This window comes from Zea mays, chromosome 7 (assembly GCF_902167145.1).
Source record: "Zea mays cultivar B73 chromosome 7, Zm-B73-REFERENCE-NAM-5.0, whole genome shotgun sequence".
NCBI classification, from domain to species: domain Eukaryota; kingdom Viridiplantae; phylum Streptophyta; class Magnoliopsida; order Poales; family Poaceae; genus Zea; species Zea mays.
In genome coordinates this window covers 92493390-92513354 of record NC_050102.1, presented here as the reverse complement: position 1 = coordinate 92513354, position 19965 = coordinate 92493390, and the positions used below count along the sequence as shown (strand labels likewise).

Here is a 19965-nt window from a genome sequence, read left to right as displayed (position 1 = left end):
ACTCTTGCAATTGCTTTTTCAGTTCTGCCAATTCTGCGGGAGGCATCCTATAGGGTCTCTTGGAGATAGGAGCAGTCCCGGGTTGCAATTCGATTGCGAACTCAATGTCTCGGTCAGGTGGCATCCCTGGCAATTCATCCGGAAACACATCCGGGTAGTCACGGACCACTGGGATCTTTTCTACTGGGGATTCTATCATAACAAAGGCACAAGAACGGGGGCATCCCTGGTCGGGCAGATATAGTGTGGTTTCACCACAAGTTGGTGAGTGCACCTCTATGGCCCTAGCTGCAATATCCATCACGGCCTGATTTCTGGTCAACCAGTCAGTTCCCAATATGATATCCACACTATCCAATCCCAAAATGAGGAGGTTGGTTTTAATTATCAGACTACCAAACTTTATAGGCACATTCTTGTTGATTTGGTAGGTGGCAACCCTGCCTCCTGGTGTTGAAATTGTAATGCCCCCATTGGTGTGGTGAAAAGGCAACTGGCACTTGACACTAAATTTGGCACTGATAAAACTATGCGATGCACCAGAATCAAAAAGAATAATGGCAGGATAATTTAAAACTGTAAAGATATCAGTCATGACGGGTGCTCCCTCTGGAATATCAGCCATGGTGGTGAAGTTTAGCCTGCCTTGCCTCACTTGCACCTTCTGCCTCTTGCCTTGGTTCTGAGTAACATTCTGCCCCTGCCTCTGTTGGTTCCTAGGGCAATTCTTGGCATAGTGTCCGGTGTTGCCACACGTGAAACACCTGTTGTCATTTGCCTGGCGGTACTGCTGTTGCTGCTGATTGTTCCTCTGAGCTGGAAACTGGGTGCGGTTGGGTGCTTGCTGCTGCTGCTGTTGTGGTCGGATCACCCATCTCCCCTGCTGCTGCTGGGGTCCCCTGTTCTGTGTGTCGGATACAATCCTGAAGCGTTGTGGCTGAGCTGAGGGTCCTGCCACAGGGGTCTTCCTCTTCTTTTCTGCTTGTCGAGCTGTAATGCAGTCCTCCTGGGAGATAGCCATGTTGACCAACTCATTGTAACTATTGGCCCTGACGGTGTTGAGACGGTCATGGAGCTTAGTGCTGAGCCCCCTCCTGAACCCGTCTCTCTTCTTCTCATCCGTATCCGCGTGATACCCAGCATACTGGCACAAGTCATTAAAAGCCCGGGCATACTGCAACACTGTCATGTTGCCCTGAGTGAGTGCCAGAAACTCATTGAGCTTTCGGTCCATAATCCCGGCTGGTATGTGGTATCCCCTGAAAGCTGCCTTGAACTCTCTCCACTCCACCTCTCGATCCTCTGGCTGCATGGCAAGAAAATGGTCCCACCAAGTCCTTACGGGTCCGCGAAGCTGCTGGGTGGCGAACCTGACTTTAGTGACCTCTGAGCAAGCTCCATGGAGTAGCGGAAATTTGGATTCCACCACTCGCAACCACACATCTGCATCAAGTGGATCCTCTGCCCTTGTGAACAATGGTGGCTGGGTACTGAGGAACTCCTGGTAGGTAGCTGCCGCGGGGTGACGCTGATGGTCTCCACCACCATAGTGCTGAGGTGGTGGCTGACGCTGAGCTAGCTGCCTCAAGATCTAATTCTGTTGAGCCATTAGCTCCTGCAGAGTGGGAGGCGGTGGCGGCGGTGGAGGAACGCGCTCATTCTGGCCACGACGCTGCCTCCCGGCCATCTGAAAAACCACATATATACTTAACACCATATCTCCAAGTTCAAGGTTTAATCGCAGCGAAAAGAGTCAAAAGCAAAATGATAGGTTCCAACTTAAACAAAAGGATTTAAAAAGGCATAAATTTTTCCTTCCAAATTTAAAACTGATAACAGCATCCATCAATCATGCTTCCAAGAGAGTTTATCATGGTTACATCATTGTCCCAAAAAAGACTCAACTCTATCTAGCCTAGTACCCCAAGGGTGCAAAAGCTAAGCTAGCTGCGAGGAGTCCTACCATCACCAACGTCTAACTCTATCCCGGACACCTAGTGAGCGAACGAGGCAACACTCGACTCGGGGGAAGGTGGTCTCCCTGAGCCAGCAGTGTCCACACTAGAGGCAGGCTCATCTCCTCCCTCGATGTCGACGTCCTCGTTGGCCTCCATATCCTGGATCTCCTGGTGATGCATATCCAAGTGCTCGTTAGCCTCAGCAAGCTGCTGCTGAGTGTTAATGAGCTGATCCTCGAGAACCTCGATGGTGTTCTCCCTGGTGCCCACCAATTCCTCCAACTCTTGGATATCAGTGGATAGCTGCTCCACCTGCAAGTCCTTTTCCACCATTTCAGTGGACAAATCAACCACGAGCTCCTCCCTGTTGTCCAAAGTAATCTTTGTTGCCTCCAATAGTGCCATCAGATGGGACATCGCCTCACCGCGCATCACTTGCAGACGGTACAGAGCATTCATGCACCGTACGGTCAAGTGCGCAGTCTGTCCGGGGTAGATGGCCCAGATATCCTTGGCATGCTCCACCCGATCCTTCCACATTGGGTCGTCCTCCCTTTCGGCGGGGAACAAGCCAATGGGGTGGGTAGCCAGCTCCAAAGGATGGAATCCGCAGAAAGTAGTCAACCCATGCAGAGCGATTGCCTCGATCGTGTCCTCAGCTCGGTATCCAAAAGACTCGAAGTCCAAAGAGCGCCAGCCTGGCTGCAGGGGATGAGGCTCCAAGGTCATCCTCACCCTACAGTGGGGCACTCGGTGCTTCTCGAACTGCTGCACCGCGTACTGAGGGGGTGTCGTATATCCAGCCCCCTGAAGTACCTCCCACAAAATGCGGGGAAAGCCCTCGCGTGCAAGCCCGTCAGTGTGGGATAGTGCATTTCCATCCTCTGAGGATCCGTGGGAAGTCATCTGTGTACGGTTAAGCGTAAGTAAAAGAAAAAGAATTATAAAAAGAACAAGAAAAATAAAACTCAGCCTTTCTCTAGTTAAATAAAAAGGTACTGGGGACCTAGTTGGTTATTATCTTGTTTTTAAGTCTTTACTCAAATATCCATTTGTTTAATTTAGAAATGCACGCATGCTCGTCCTGAACGACCTCACCAATATAAGGGGATAGGGAAGAACCCCCATCCCTTAAGGTGGCCTATAGGGCCTAATTACGTAGCCACCTAGCTACCCTTCTATCACCCTAAGGCTTCACGTCTTAGGTCTATCCTGCTCGTCCTACTATCTATCCAACATTGTTTCTATCAAATTTTATTTTGGAAAATGAAGGTATTTACATTTTATCTATCCAGCAGTCTCATTAGCTGCGAGAAGCAGACGATTCGAATCGAGTTTTTTTATCCTTGCAAGGTAAACCTAAACACACGACGTGGCGATGCACTCCGTCCCCACACACATCAATCGTCCCCATCGATTCCCCGTCAGCAGATCAGGGCTCACCGCCTTGGCGTACAATGCCTCACTGACCCCGACTGCCGTCGTGCAGTGATCGCACTTGTACCCACCATAACTGGAATGGGAGACCACGTCTCAGGTCGCGTGAGGGGATATGTCCACTGCCAGGTTCACTCAGGTACTAGGTTTACCGATTTACCATATTTCTCGGCATGTGCTTAGTACGTTCAATCGCTTAACACAGGTATCCGCACGTTAATCCTTATTCCACTTTCACCTCGTAGACCACGCATCCCCATGGATCTGTGTCCATCAACCAACTATCAATATGATATGAAAAGTGGGTACAACCAATTCCTGATCTCGCGCGAGTGCTAGGAAAATCACTCGTCTTCTACCGAGATCCTAATTAATTAAAGCAACTACTCGACCTAGCATACTAGTATCCATCTCAAAAAGGATTCCTGAGCTCATGCAACTAGGGTTTCAAACAATTCCTACACCTAAGTGCACAATCAATCCTACAATCATTAAGTGAAGTAAAATATCATAAATAACAGGTTATGCATAAACCGGGGCTTGCCTTCCAAAGCAGTGGCAGGCAGGTCCTCTGGTGCAAGCTCTGGTGCTGGATATGGGGCTACCTCCTGAGCAGCTCCTTGCTCCGGCACGAGGACGTACTCTCCGTCAGCAAGATTACAGTCTATCGAATGCAATGAACATGTATGTTATGATTATGCAGGATTTAATAACATTATGCCAAAAGAAAACAAAGTCAAGGAGTAACTTAGGGTTTCTCGGTCATGCGGGGGTTTTAGTGGGTTATGCTTATCACTTGTAGGCTTAGATTTTTGTTGAGGGTAAACATAGGGAATTGGTATTGCATTTATATACTTCAGTGGACAAGTTATAAAGAGTTTTTAGGATGACACTAATTTCCTGTTATTCACTTTTCCCTTTCTTTATTTTCTACTTATGGTTTCTAGTGTAGGTTTGAACTACGACAGTGGTTTAATATTTTCTAAAAATTCTGCAAAAATTACAGTGGGTTTCCATTTGCTATTATAGCCTGTTTTAAGAATTTGGGGCTTAAAATATAAAGGCTATGCTTTAGACAAAAATAACAAGAGTGGTGTAAAATGGGCCACTTTACACTACATCTCTTAATTAGGGGTGAGTTCTGCCCTAAGGGTTATTTTTGTTGGCATCTAACAGTAATAATAGGCTTTTGTGTTAAAAATCACAGAAAACTAAGGGATGGTCATTTAGTTATGATTTTCTAAAGTTAAATGCCAAAAAGGCACTTTCTACTACATTGTTATTTGAAAAATGTCAAACAGCAGATTTCATATTTTTCCTAAGTTCTTATTAACAAAACATTAGTTATCCCAAGGGTTGGGGTGTTTTCACCTTGGGGTTATTTTTGTAGAGTTTTTCTAAGTTATCCTTGTTTTATTCAATTAAAAGGTATCCTACTTATTTTATACTTAAACCAGGGTAGGATAGATTTTTCTAGTGAACTATATTGGATAAGTACCTTAACAAAAATAGGTGTGCCCTCTGGTTCATTATTTAAATCACCTTTTCTATTTTTCTTAACCTTAAGCATATTATAAAATAAGGGGTAAAATCTAACTTAATGGAGTGGATAGAGATTCAATATTTTTAATTAGGTCAGTAGGTGGATATAAACTTCTCCAAATTTTTCTAACCCTAGTCAAATAGTGCAACTAATTTTTGCCCTATTATTTAGCTTTTGGCCAAAACTATAATTAAATCAGAATTTTAAAGTTTTCTATAGTACATAGGGGTTTTTATATTTTTCTTAAGTAGTTTACATTATTTAAAGTCTGGCAAAATTGGTTTGACCAAATTTGGATGAACTAAACAGAAGTTATGAATTTTTAAAGTTTCTGTTCAATTTAAAAACAGATTTAATAAGAGTTTCCTGGAAAAACAGTTTACACCGAGGCCCCTGGGTTTAAACTAAATCAACCCGCACAAATCTACCCCTGCGCCACTATTCCCCTGAGTCGCTGACAGTTCAAAAAGCCCCCTGACCTTCTCTTCCTCTCACCCGCAGTCCTTCCCCCAATGTAAACAGTACCCGCGGGAAAGAAAAGGGTGGCGCGGCTTACCGGCGTCGAGATAGGTCCGGCGAAGGGCAGGGTTGGATCGGGGAGGCTCTGGCGGTCACAGCGAGGTGCGGCTCGACGACGGGGATGGCCGGAATCGCTCGGTCCACGCGCACAGGCGGGTGTTCTCGTCGACGACGAGTGTACCGGCCAAACCACGGCGATCTGGTTCAATCCAAGGGCACTGTGAGCTTCACGGGGTAACGTAGAGACCGTGTGCACGAGGAATCGGAAAATGGTTGAGCGGATTACCCGGTCCACGTGCGCCGGCGGGGGAAAAAACTCCGGCGAGCACGGTTTCGCTATTCCGGTGACGCGGGTCCTCGGTTCAAGCTTGAGTAAGCTTCACGGCCTCACCAGGAAGCTATCTGAAGGCTTGGATCGAACGGAGGAGGACGGGAAAGGGGCTGGCCACGGTGGTTGCTCTCAGGCGGCACTGGCGGGTCGTGGGGAGGTCGCCGGAGCTGAGGGCTGGCTCGGGAAAGTCAGGTGAGGTACGGAGGAGGCAACGGGGAAGGCAGCCGAGCACTGGGACGGGCTTTATAGCCGTGGCGCGGGCGTGGTCACAGGCGGCCGCGGGCCCGCGAGGGTTCGCGCACGGGCGTGCTCTGAGCGCGCCCCCGGATGTCAGCCCGCGTCGAACACGTGGGAGCTCGCTTCTGTCATGGTTCAACGGCGGATTTGAGCCCCATAGCGTGCGTATCTTGGCAAAGTCACTGTGTACGGTCGCTTCCCTGCTCCATATCCTACCTTTTTGCTGTGAGTTCCAAGTCAAGATATGGTCGAGGTAGGGAGATAGAGGGGTGAGAAGTTGGCTGTGTCAGCTAGGTCCAAGCCGAGACAAAAATGGTGTCAAGTCGTGTCAAACGCCCTAGGGTAGGTGTCACCTCTTTCCAGGGCATTCTAGGGTTAATTTGGCGCCACTTTGTCAATTGGGTCGAAGTGTTTTGAATTTTGGATTAAGGTGAACATGTGGGATCTTTGTTCAAGGGTTAGTTTTTAGACTTAGGCAAATTCTGAATTTTCCCTTGTGCTCAACCTTGGGTGAACTTTTTGGGGCTTTTCTGAAAACTTTTTGGGGTACTTCCTTACTATTATTTGTAGGTTATGAAGCATACTACAACTTTTATATTTGGCCCAAGCCATGGTCATAAGGTTTACATGACCTTTTGACCCCAGCTTCAATTAGGGTTCCTATTGCCCAAGAGGGGTTTGCTTTAGGGTTTTGGGAAATTTCCCACTTAGATGTGCATGACAAGCTAGGGCATGATATCCAAGATGGTTTGCACTTGCTTAGGACCTTGAATTCCAAGTTTGATGTATTTTGCCCAAATCAATCCTCATGTGATAATAGGTTAAAAGGGGTAGCCCTGGGTGGACACCCTGAGTAACACCTGGGGTGTTACACCTTCTTTGGTACCTGCACTCCATACTCAACAATATCTCATATGCTTTTGTGGAGTGAGGTTAGGTGATGCCTCATTTTATCACTCCACATAGAATAATCTTCACCTTCAAACATAGGTGGTTTCCCTAAAGGAACGGAGAGTAATGGAGTACGTCTAGAAATGTGAGGATAGCGAAGGGGCATCTTACTATACTTCTTGCGCTCATGGCGCTTTGAAGTAGTGGAGGCCGATTCCGAGCCGAAGGTGGAGGGTGACGAAGAGTCAGTCTCCTAGTAGACCACTTTCCTCATCTTTTTCTTCTTGTCACCCATCCGATGGGACTTGATGGAGGAAGAAGATTCCTCCTTGTGCTTGTGGACGGACTCCCTTGAGTGTGTTCTTTCCGAGCTTGTGGACTTGTCGCCGGTCCCGAGATCCCTCTTGGCGGATGCTCTCGACATCACTTCGAGCGGTTAGGCTCTAATGAAGCACCGGGCTTTGATACCAATTGAAAGTCACCTAGAGGGGGGTGAATAGGGCGAATCTGAAATTTATAAACTTAAGCACAACTACAAGTCAGGTTAGCGTTACAAATAGAAACGAGTCCGAGAGAGAGGACGCAAAACAAATCGTGGACAAATAAAGAGCGAGACACGATGATTTATTTTACCGAGGTTCAGTTCTTGCAAACCTACTCCCCGTTGAGGTGGTCACAAAGACCGGGTCTCTTTCAACCCTTTCCCTCTCTCAAACGGTCACTTAAACCGAGTGAGCTTCTCTTCTCAATCAAACGGAACACTAAGTTCCCGCAAGGACCACCACACAATTGGTGTCTCTTGCCTCGGTTACAATTGAGTTTGATCACAAGAAGAATGAGAAAGAAAAGAAGCAATCCAAGCGCAAGAGCTCAAATGAACACAACAAATCTCTCTCTCTAATCACTAAAGCTTCACTACAACCTTTTAGGCCTTCTGTGACAATATGATTATGTCACTAACTAGTGTTTATTTGTCACATATTGTATTTTGGTGACGCCATTGTGACAAAAAGGACATCGTCACAGAAGGTGCGTGTTAAATAGACTACAATGACAATCAACAAAAAATCGTCATAGATTTTATGACGCACATCAAATTCGTCACTACATCTATGACACTCTATTGCGTCATAAATGTCTCTAAAAACGTCACAATTCGTAGTGCCATGCATTGCCACGTGGCCAATGGTGATGACGTTGTATGTGACGTGGCAAAACATTTATGACGAAAACATTTGTCATAGATTTGATCACGTGGCAAGCCACATGGCAGATGACGTGGCAAAATTGTTGTGACGAAGAATTTCATCATAAATTAGGTGGCAGCTGACATGGCAATACATTTGTGACGAATATTATCATCATAAAATATGATAACGTGACAGATATAGTCGTCATCAAAAGGAACACATCATATGAATTGATATCGTCATAGAATATTACACATCATAGCCAAAATATCACATGAATTTGTTGTACACAAATATTCCATCCATCAAATAATCATATAACTCCAAACCATATATCTCAAATCCTTTAACTTAAAATTCAAAGCAAATCTTATAACTTCAACTCAAATTATTAAACATTAAACATAATTAAAAATAATCCTATAACTTCAAATCTAGAGCAACTATAAATATCTACTACTACTATAGCTACCACAAGGCTGCATGTCCTATAGTAGTCAACCAAACTTAAGATGGAGGCACTTTTCTTCAATTGAAGCTTTATAGTTGACGAAGAAGGTTGTTATTTTCTTCCATCAACCTCTTCATACTATCAATGGTTTCCGCTTCATCACGAAGTCCATTTTTTCTTGCTTCTCAGCCTATAATTGATCCTGAAGTTGTTGAACCTTAGCAGAAACTATGGGACTATAGAGCTTTTCTTGGAGGCAGACTGGAGAACAAGATTGCGTAGGCCAAAACACAATGGAGCTCAATAGCACATTAGAAACAACTTCTGTAGGAGATTTCAGTTGTTGTCCATACTAAGCTGGTGCTGCCACCATTTCTTCCATGTCAACCTAATATAAAGGTTAAAGGTTATTCATCAGTATAGTATACCGCAAGTTGCAAGTAGTGAGTACAACCATGAAATGAAAACAAGCACTTACAATAGCTCTAAGAGAAAAATGGCACCCGTTGAACCAATCATAGTTCAGAACATCATAGCAGGATGTAATATGCAAAGAAATGTGTTGTCTTCTACAATAACTTGAATTTTCATCCACCAACTCACTTACAAAATAGCAGCCATCTTCACCCCATGCCGAACTCCTGCATCGAACTTGGGCTGCAGATGATATTGAACGGCTTGTCGATGTTGTCCTGCAATATCGTGATCTCTCCCTCCTTGACAAGTATGTCTTTGTCCAAGGCTTCGATCTTCTTCAGCGACACAACCTCGTTCTAGCATGATGCTGATGTTTCTTCTCAGCTACTTCACCTCCTGCCACGACAGGTCCCTGTCTTCAATCACCGTTTTCAGTGTTCCACGAAGAGCAGCCAGCTCCTTCGTAGATTCCTAGAAATCCTATTGGATCTCATCGATTGACTCATCCATCTTGGATACCTGTTAAGTGCAGCAAACACAGCAGGAGCACTGGAGGAAAATACCGCAAACAGAGCTTATATTCTAGCATATATGAATATCATCTGTCGTCCTGAAGAAGCATGCCATTTGGGCTGGTACCGTAACAATCGCAGCATTATGGGTTGGTCTTTAAAACAACATAGCATTCACTGATAGCCCACTGCTGTCTCTAGACTAGACTTCTAGTGAAGTTGTATGGCCTACTTTATATACAAAAACATGACAGTGTAATACTAATTTATGTCATTTTCTCCTAGTGTTTCTTATATGACCATCAAGATGACCCCTGGAATGAATGTTTGTTGACAGTATGCATCTCTAACAATACGTTGTTTTGTATGCTACCTCACATTATCTCAACTTTAGAACTGGTTCTAGAAACATTCAAAGGACTATCTAACTGAACACTCACATAGTAGACCTAATCTGCACTTGGGAAAAATTATCCTAAAATATTGGCAATATGCAAAAAAATACAAAATAATGATTTGCTAAAGACAAACAAGCAACAAATAACTTGATTCAATCATTAAAATGCATTTCTAATACTTTTATAGATCAAAGAGATGAGTGGCATCAGTTGGCCTCGAAATACCCGTTAGGTAACCAGCTCATTCAGCAAAAAGGTCTACCTACTTATAAGTATTTTGAGACATACTGCAACTTGACCACTACAATTGGCTAACACTAGACAAACTAAGATTAATTCATTATGAAAGAGAAACTGTTACCAAAATCCTATTTTGATTAGATAAAAACTATGAACTGCTAGTTTATTAGGGAAAATAGATATGAAATATGCAAGGTACACATGATACCTGAAGCTCCAACTGCTTAGCTTTGTGGGTTATGCAAGAAAGTTCATCCTGGACTCTTTGGATCTCATTTCTCATAACATCTTGGATGCGAAGTGAAGATGCCAGACCAGATTGCAATTTATCAATGGCAACTACCTTTGACAAGACTGTCTCCTTTAGTACTTTATTCAGCATAGCCTCTTCTTTCAGCTTGAATCCAAAATCATCTTGCATAAGAATGGAAGTTATTTGCAGATGATAAATATATGCTCAAGGACCCAAACTTATTGAAACAACTTTTTCATAATAGTCAATTCACTACTAATTTGACTATATTCACAAAGCATCAGACGTAAAGAATCTCTGTAGGAAGTCAAAAATAATTATTTGCCTTATCATTTTATATGAATGACTCTAAGAACCTTGGAGCCGTGCTTGATAACATTGGAACATGGCATGACCAGAAAGCATAAGTAGTGAAGGTAGATGAATGAAACAGATAATTTGAGATAAACAAAAATTACCAGATAATAAGGGAAGGTAGCTTGTGCCATCATGACCGCTCGCTGTTCACTCACCCTCTCAGCATCATTGGATGTATCAGCCCCACACTGCCTGCTTCTCCAAGTCTTGACTGACATCAGTCACTAGCGCATTATTGGACGTATCAGCCCCACACTACCTGCTTCTCCAAGTCTTGACTGACATCAGTCACTAGCACTTCTTGCACGCTAGAATTTTCACCCTTTGCCACCTCCCGCATGATCTCGTTGTTATGGGCGCTAACAAGCACAAGCTCTGAGATCACTGGAGAGCTCTCAGAGAACGTGGGCTCCTTCCTGGCAGCAGTTTCCCCTTTGTTACTCACACCTTTCCACATATTGAAAAATAAGGGCAATAGTGGCTAGAACAAATCCCTACTCCATAGCTGGAGATGCATATGTAGAGCCACACTTGAAATCGTAACAGCATTCTTATCGATAAATTCTTGGCCTTGGTGGAGCTGGACCTGGATGACGACTTCTTCCTGAAGAGCACGAACTTGATCCACCTCGCTAGTGACTTCCCCATCGGAGTCTAATCTGCCACGCACCAGGATCAGAGGGGTTAAGAGCCTGCAACAGAACCACACATCAGTGCACAGATCTACTCCACGACCAAAATTCATCCACAGGAAACATAAGTCCGATTGTTACTATAGCCACTCCCAACAAAGGCAAACACACCATGCCATTTACTGAGTAGTAGTTATTGCGCAAAACAGGTCAGCATTCATTTCAGGGTTCTTGGTCATCTTAGTTATAGAACTTAAATATAAAAATCAGTTATGGCCTTATGGGATAATGTTGGTTCAATTTGCACCTCGCCCGAATCAGTATACTTAATAATATTGTTTCAGTTTGCACCTCACCCGAATCACTTATTCACTTTCAAAGCCAGTGCAAGACTCAATTTACCTAGGTTCAGTTTGCTTTATAAATAGCGTTGAAATAATTTTATGGCAACAAAGAAAAACATCTATTTAACAAGTAATTCTTCCCTCGACTTGAGGTAGTTATTAAAGCAAGGAAATAACATATATCAAGGTAGTAACAAATAGTCAGCAAAGGGCTCACATGAAGGTTGTGAAACTAAATGTGTTCCCCCCTGCACCAGCAAGGGCATCTTCTTCCTCTTCGAGGTATTCTTCATCTTCCTCTTCTTTAGTCATCTTTGATGTATGGCGTCCCCTCTCCTACAAATTGACTAAACTCAAAAAAATTTACAAGTTAACTTAGATAGACAGAAAAGAACCTTGAATTTCATTGAGGTAAGTGTTATGGTTATGCATACAAATACCTCATGCCACAACTATGATTAAAAATAAAAGCAGATGTACTTGCAACAATAAAAAACAAACAAATTAGCATAGGTCAAATCCCTCGTTAAACTGAATCCCTAAAAAATGTGATTAAAGACTCAAACCCTAACCTCCCGCTCACCTCATCATCATTGTCCTTGTCTACAGTGGCGGATCCAGGATTAACTAAAGACCCAATTTTTATATACCATATAGGTAGACCTTGTTTAAATATGATAGTTGTTTAAATACAATATAAATGGTCACCCGGTGGCAAAAGAAACTGAACTATCGACAGTAACCCAGGATCGAGCATTTTCAGTGTACAAGCATAATAATTTATCAAAACGATCAAGGTGTTGTTTGCAGCCCTAATGCCTATATATATACTTGAACAACATATAATCATAGAAATAAGCAAGGCAACCATCAAGTTTTTAAAGCATTACTGAAACTTAGTCATACAATAGACAACACCATATATATCACAGCAACGACAAAGATGTCTGGAATGAAGAATCTTGCATTGAGAGAGTAAACCCAAGTGTTAAGTTTGGTTCACACCACCCTTTGTCCTAAAATATAGGTCGTTTTGGCTTTACTAGATGTATAGCTTTTGTTATGCAACTAGATATATTATATGCCTATATACATAATAAATATGTTATTTCTAGAGAAGCCAAAGCGATTGAGTAACTTATTTGCTTGGTATAAAATCATGCACATTGCATTTACAAAAAAAATGTGCAGGCTACCTGTGTGTGATAATCCCGGATGCAGGCACTCCTCGAGTACAGGCTCAACATCCTACATGATGCGAACGACATATAATCAACAATAATAACAAGCACGCCAAAGCGGTAAGCGCACTACACACGCAGACAAAATGGCTCGAAATCCAATGAATGGACCCAAAAACAGAATGTGAACTTACCATGCCTCCGTGGGGTGCAAGTCCACCAACTTGACCCTCTCTGACCATTGAGAAAATTTCCACTAATCACCACAATGGAAACAAAATCAAACTAGAGAGCAAAATCAAAGTGACGCGAGAAGTAGAAGGACGACATGGGGACTGAGATCCAGTGAGGTCGAGCAGGCACACATTGATCTCCAACCTGAGCGGCTGCGAGGAACACGAGCAGAAAACGACATTGGTCAAATCCCCGAGCAAATGTCATGAACTGGGCACGAGAAAAGCCGACGAGCGGATTGGAGATTTGGGAGTGGGCGGGTTCAGATCCACATACCATGGATTTGGGGGTGGGGGATGAAGCCCTAGGCTGCCGCCGGTTGAGATGGGGATGAAACCTAGTCTGCCGTCGAGAGGTTGCGATGGAGGTGATGGGAGGAGATCGAATCTGCTTAGTTGGTGGTGGGAGTGGTACACTGGTACTAGGGCACATGTGATTATGACTCAACACATAAATAATAATTTGTTCAATGTACTGCCATGAGACATATGAGTGGCGTAACGAAATAAATATTGGCTTAGGATCAAAAAGTTCTCACGATCAAAACCTCTTTATGTCTTTTTTATGTGCTCAAATTTTTATCTCTTTATTTTGTCTAGCTCCATTTTGTGCGTGCTTAATTTTTCCTTCCTTCTTATATATATATATTCTTGTCTTGATTTTAATATATATATATATATATATATATATATATATTCTTGTCTTGATTTTGTGCATGCTCAATTTTTTTCTCTTGTAAGATGTAGGTTAATTTATATATATAATATTCATGTGCTTTCGTATTGTATTTTTAAATTTGAAATTTTATTTTTATGAAAATAAATTGATAACTGATTGTGGTAACCACATTGCCATGTGTGGTAACATGTTAAACATTAAAAGCCAATGTGACAATGGACCTACTGTTGATGGTGGGTCATGTAAACTAACATGGATAACAATATTTTATTAAACATTACATCATATGTCTATGACGAATGTGCATTGACATGCAATACCATCATCATTATTATGTTGAGAAGATTATGATGACTTATTCTTATGACAATTCCTATATTGTCATAGAAAATTGTCACGAACATGATGTTAGAGTAAGTTATGACGATTTTAGTGACGATGGTTAAATTTTCGTCACTATATTGAGTCATCTTATAAAAATTGTCATAAACAGGGTGACCTAATGACGAATTATTTTATTGTCATCGACTATTCGTCATAGAAGGCCATAAGTGTTGTAGTGCTTTGTGTGGAGTTGGGAGAGGATTTGATCTCTTTGGTGTGTCTTGTATTGAATGCTATAGCTCTTGTAAGGTGTAGAAGTGTAGAAACTTGGATGCCATTGAATGTGGGGTGGTTGTGGTATTTATAGCCCCAACCACCAAAAATGGTCGTTGTAAGTGTGCTGTCACATGGCGCACCGGACAGTCCGGTGCGCCAGCCACGTCAGCAGACCGTTGTGGTTCGACCGTTGGAGCTCTGACTTGTGGGGCCTCTGGGCTATCCGGTGGTGCACCGGACAGGTCCTGTAGACTGTCCGGTGCGCCAACTACGCGTGCTCTGACTCTGGCGCGCACTGTAGCGCATTGAATGCGGTTGCAGACGACAGTTGTGCGCGAAGTAGTCGTTGCTCCGCTGTCACACCAGATAGTCCGGTGACTCACCGGACAATCCTGTGAATTATAGCGGAGCGCCTTCTGATTTTTCCGAAGGTAGCGAGTTCAGGGTCGAATGCCCTGGTGCACCGGACAGTCCGGTGCGCCAGACCAGGGTGCCTTTAGGTTGTCTTTTGCTCTCTTTGTTTGAACCCTTTCTTGGTCTTTTTATTGGCTTATTGTGAACCTTTGGCACCTGTAGAACCTATAGACTAGAGCAAACTAGTTAGTCCAATTATTTGTGTTGGACAATTCAACCACCAAAATCAATTAGGAAATAGGTGTAAGCCTAATTCCCTTTCAAGGGGCGAAGTGACTGCGGTCACCTCGGCCCTGCCGAATGAGGAACGTGCGTCAGGATAAGGTGTCAGGCGATCATTACATTGAATGCTCCTGCGATACGGTCGGCTGGCGAGGTGATCTGGCCAAGGTTGCTTCACTGCGAAGCCTGCCCGAGCTGGGCCTCGGGCGAGTCGAAGGTGCGCCCGTTGCTTGAGGAGGCCCTCGGGCGAGGCATGAATCCACCTGGGTCTACTGTTCCTGCCCGAGGCTGGGCTCGGGCGACACGAGATCGTGTCCCTTGAGTGGACGGAGCTTTAACCTGAATTGCGCCCATCAGGCCTTTGCAGCTTGTGCTGATGGTGATTACCAGCCGAATTTAGGAGTCTTGGGGGTACCCCTAATTATGGTACCCGACATTAGCCCCCGAGCCTCAAAGGGAGTGTTGGTACTCGCTTGGAGGCTTTGTCGCACTTTTTTGCAAGGGGACCGGCCTTTCTCGGTTACATTTTGTTCCGGTGGGTGCGCGCGAGCGCACCCACCGGGTGTAGCCCCCGAGGCCTCGGAGGAGTGGTTTGACTCCTCCGAGGTCTTAGTGCCTTTCGTGACGCCTCAGTCGGTCTGGTTGTTCCCTCATGCGATCTGATCGTAGCCCGGGTGCATGGTCATGTTCTGAGTTCTCAGGCTGGTATGTTGACGCTGTCAACAGTTTGGCCGGAGCCGGGTTTGCGAGAGCAGCCCCGAGCCTCTGCACAGAGCGAGAGGACGGTTAAGGACTGGCTCGGCTTTTATCATATGCCCCTCCGTCGCCTTTTCGCAAGGAGGAGGGGGGGAAAGCGCCATGTTGCCCTCGGAGGGCGCCAAACATGGTGTCTCCAGTGAGTTGCTAACGGGTGATCCGAGTGGACGCCCGTGCCCCGTTCGATAAGGGTCGGCTGGTGGCCCAGAGGCGCGCTCCAAAAGTTCGTGCAGGTGATTTGCCGAACCCGGTCTCGTTTGATAGGGTCCGAGGGCTCGATGCCTCCCTCTGATGGGATTCCGTTACAGAATCGCTCCTGCTGGTCTCGGAAATGTCCTAGGGTACCTCGGGAGCGTAGCCCAAGCCTCGGCCATGTATCGGACATACCCAGAGTCATCCCTCGCTCTGCGTGTTCTGGGGCGGCTGTCGAACCCTTCGGGGGGCCAGCCTTCGAACCCCTGATCAGTAGTGGGCGCGGAGCCCGAGTGCTCTGAGGCGGCTTTCGAACCCTTCCGAGGGGCCAGCCTTCGAACCTCTGATTAGTAATGAGCATGAAGCCCGAGTGCTCTGAGGCGGCTGTCGAACCCTTCTGAGGGGCCAGCCTTCGAACCTCTGATCAGTAGTGGGCGCGGAGCCTGAGTGCTCTAGGGCGGCTGTCGAACCCTTCCGAGGGGCCAGCCTTCGAACCCCTGATCAGTAGGAGGGCTCGGGGCCTGCTTCCTTTGCGGAGAAGGGTCCCTTTCGGAGTATCCCCTTTCCCGGTCCCTGTAGCAAGAGAGAGAAAGGGGAAGAGGAAAAGGATACGAAATTAAACGATGTGGCGCACCTTTTTTGACACGGTCATCATGGCGGAGGTGAAGCGTCGCCCGCTTCGCCTGCCAAAGGTGTCGCCTGCCCTGCCGCGGAGTTAATACGACGGGACGGGTGATTCGCGGGGCAGCCGTTGTGCGTGCGCGAGTCGATCGAGGGGCGGAACACGGGCGCGTCGTCTTCACGCCGTGGGAGAGGGCTCCCCTGCTGCTCCAGGAGGGGACGTGAGCCTGCAGACGATTTGACTGCTGCTTCCGCCCGCCTGCTGCCGCCATTACTGCCGGCCCACTATTGGCCACATCGACCGTCGCGCCTTCTCCCGCGGCTGACTGACCTGTGACCGATGTGCTTGGTGGCCACCGTTGGGCCATGCGCAGTGTTGCCTCGAGTCGCGGCACCGGTTCCGCAGTCGAAAAGGTGCGGCATTGGCGTAAGTGGCGATGCAAATTTTCGCACGTAGTAACCGGCGCGCCGGTTACATGACGCGTGGGCCTGGGCCTCCATGCTGGATGCGTCGAAGTTGAAAGGGTGCGTCCCCGTGGTGCAGTTGCATGCCGCCTGCATGGCGGTCCGCCCTTTCACCCGCTGGTTTGGGCGAAAGTGGAGTGCTTGTAACCGCTGGGCGGTTACGCGCTCCGCGCGCGGCGGTCTGGCTTCTTCTGTCCCGGACCAGGTTGCATGACGTGTGGGACCCAGCCCCCGTGTCGTAGGGGGAGTACCCTGGAGCGCGTTGGTGAAGACTTAGTCCGCGACGCCTGAGGACGCAAGTGGGGAGAGTCGCCTTTAAAAAGGGATTGACCCCCTGGGTGATAGCTACGCCTTCGCACTTCCCTCATGCATTGCGCCCTTCCACCTTCTGAGCCCCCGGATGGGGAGCGCCCGCGTTGCTTTCGTCTTGCTGCTGTTGAAGTAGCGCAACTTCGCGGAGGTTCGCACCTTTCAGCCATCGCTCGGCTTCAAGGATTTTCATCAGGTAGCCCATGTAGGAAACGGGTGACGCCTAAGAGGGGGGGTGAATTAGGACTTCTAAAACTTTTACTAAACTAGGCCACAATTAAATCCCTAGAGCAAAACCTATGCAAATAATCAAAACTAGAATGTGCAAACTAGGTTTTGTCTAAGTGTTGCTATCTCTACCGCAAAGGCTAAGTTTCAATCTACACTAAATAAGTATGACTACAAGATTGAAACTTAAATGCTTAATATAAATGCGGAATGTAAAGAGCTAAGTAGAGAAGCAAACTCTCGTGGATGACGCCGGTATTTTTACCGAGGTATCCGGAACCACGCAAGGTTCCGACTAATCCTCGTTGGTGCCCCTACGCAAAGGGGAAGCCCACGCGAGGGCCAAGCACCTCGGTCGAGTAACTCCGTAGAGAGCCGCGGGCCTTCTCCACGCGCAAGTGGTGCTCCGCTTCCGGCTCCTCTCGGACGCTTCCCGCCGTCTCCACTATCGAGCTTCCGGCCGAAACGCCGCGGGCCTCGTTCCCTCCGGTACACGGTGGCGGCCGTGACACAAACACGGTTGTCACGGTCTCGCAAGACTCTCGCCCCACTCGGTACAATTACAACGGCCCGCGCAAGAGCCGAGGGGTTGTATGGTTTGTCTAAACTCACTCAACTAACTAGGATTCACCTAGAGCAAGCGCTAATGCGGTCTAACTAACCTAAGCACTTCGCAAAGCACCTACGCTAATCACCGAGTGATTCTATTAAGCACTTGGGTGTTTGAGCTCTTGGAAATGTGCACTATATGCCTTGGTATGTTGCTTGGGCTCCCACACCTGAGAATGGCCGGTTGGGGTGGTATTTATAGCCTCCACACCCAAAACTAGCCGTTGGACAGAAAGCAGCAGCTTTCTGTCGTCGGGTGCACCGGACAGTCCGGTGCACCACCGGACACTGAACAGTAGATGTCCGGTGCACGCCACGTCAGCCGACCGTTGGCGCCTGTAGCAGTCGACCGTTGGATCCGACCGTTGCCGTCTGCCCGTTGGCACATCGGACAGTCCGGTGCACACCGGACAGTCCGGTGCTACAGCCAGAGAGCGCCTATCTGCGGCTTCTCTGCTCAGACTGTCCGGTGCCTCACCGGACAGTCCGGTGCACACCGGACACCAATGTCCGGTGCGCCACCAGGCGCTGGCTGACAGCCCTTATCTTGGATTTCTTCGCTGATTTCTTCGGGCTTCTTTGTTCTTGAGTATTGGACTTCTATGCATCTTTTTATGTCTTCTTTTGAGGTGTTGCATCCTCATTGCCTTGGTCCAATTCTCTTCGCATCCTGTGAACTACAAACACAAACACTAGAAAACTTATTAGTTCACAGATTGTGTTGTTCATCAAACACCAAAACTCAATTAGCCAAATGGCCCGGGGTCCATTTTCCTTACAATCTCCCCCTTTTTGGTGATTGATGACAACACAACCAAAGCAAGCAAATAATACACATATTTGAATGAAAATATGCATTTTACTTGCTAAGATGCATGATTGTCCCCACAATGTGATATTATGGACTTAAGCCTCACCCTAACTCCATAATTCACTTACTTCCTATTTTTGGACCAAATAACCAAAACCACTTGAAAAAGTCATTTGGAGATATAAAATTTTAAATTAGTGGTGTTTGGTGTTTGATATGTTTTCATTGCTTTGGACCCTAAACTTCTCCCCCTTTGGCATCAACCACCGAAAAGGAAGACATTAAAAGCATGTAGGAAGTAAATAAAAGCTTGCCCTCATCAAGAATTGTATCAAATGATATCACCAGAAGGATATTAAATTAAACTGTGTGAGTGATACCACTTGAAGGAGTCCTCAAAAGATTACTCCCCCTAAATGAGTTGTCTCCTTTAGAAAGAGTTTTTCTCCCCCTTTAGAGATGAAGAAATACTCCCCTTGACAGAGATCCTCTACTTAGGAAAAAGCATGTGAAAAATTAGAGGTGCAAGACATGGTTTGAAAAGACTAACTTCCCTTATGCATAGGTAACAGAATATGAGTTAACTACTTATGCATTTATAGCAACATGAAAGCATATGATATGAAATATAGTCTAGTCAAATATTGGAGAAGACATGTAAATGATACTAAATGTAGTCTCAAAAGATACCAATTGAAAGTCAATGGTGAGCTTGAGAGACATGAGAGTTCTTGGAGATTTTGCAGTGGAAGATTGTTGTCTTTCTCCGGGGACTTCATTTTCCTTACAATGAGACTATCACATGAAATAGACTTGAAAAGGTGTTAGTCTCAAAGTGTTAGATTATAGAGTAACCTCCCCCTAAAGGTGTGCATACAAGTTTTGAATACTTGTAGGAGACATGCACTTTGATTTGATATCAAGAGGGGCAAATT

General features: G+C 45.8%; 1 long non-coding RNA gene across 14 annotated transcripts; it reads right to left on the bottom strand.

Moving 5' to 3' along the window:
• Positions 1-8310: 8310 nt before the first annotated feature.
• Positions 8311-13601, bottom strand: LOC103632566 (uncharacterized). Of its 14 annotated transcripts, none has more exons than XR_002263848.3 (9): positions 13402-13601; positions 13086-13277; positions 12907-12958; positions 11928-12057; positions 11233-11426; positions 10836-11150; positions 10333-10538; positions 9036-9493; positions 8316-8945 (listed from the first exon to the last, which is right to left on the bottom strand). It is a non-coding gene; the product is annotated as an uncharacterized lncRNA (long non-coding RNA). The 14 variants fall into 14 exon arrangements; XR_004851457.1 differs by having other exon boundaries at positions 10333-10521; XR_004851458.1 differs by having other exon boundaries at positions 11321-11426.
• Between the last annotated feature and the right edge of the window lie 6364 nt (positions 13602-19965).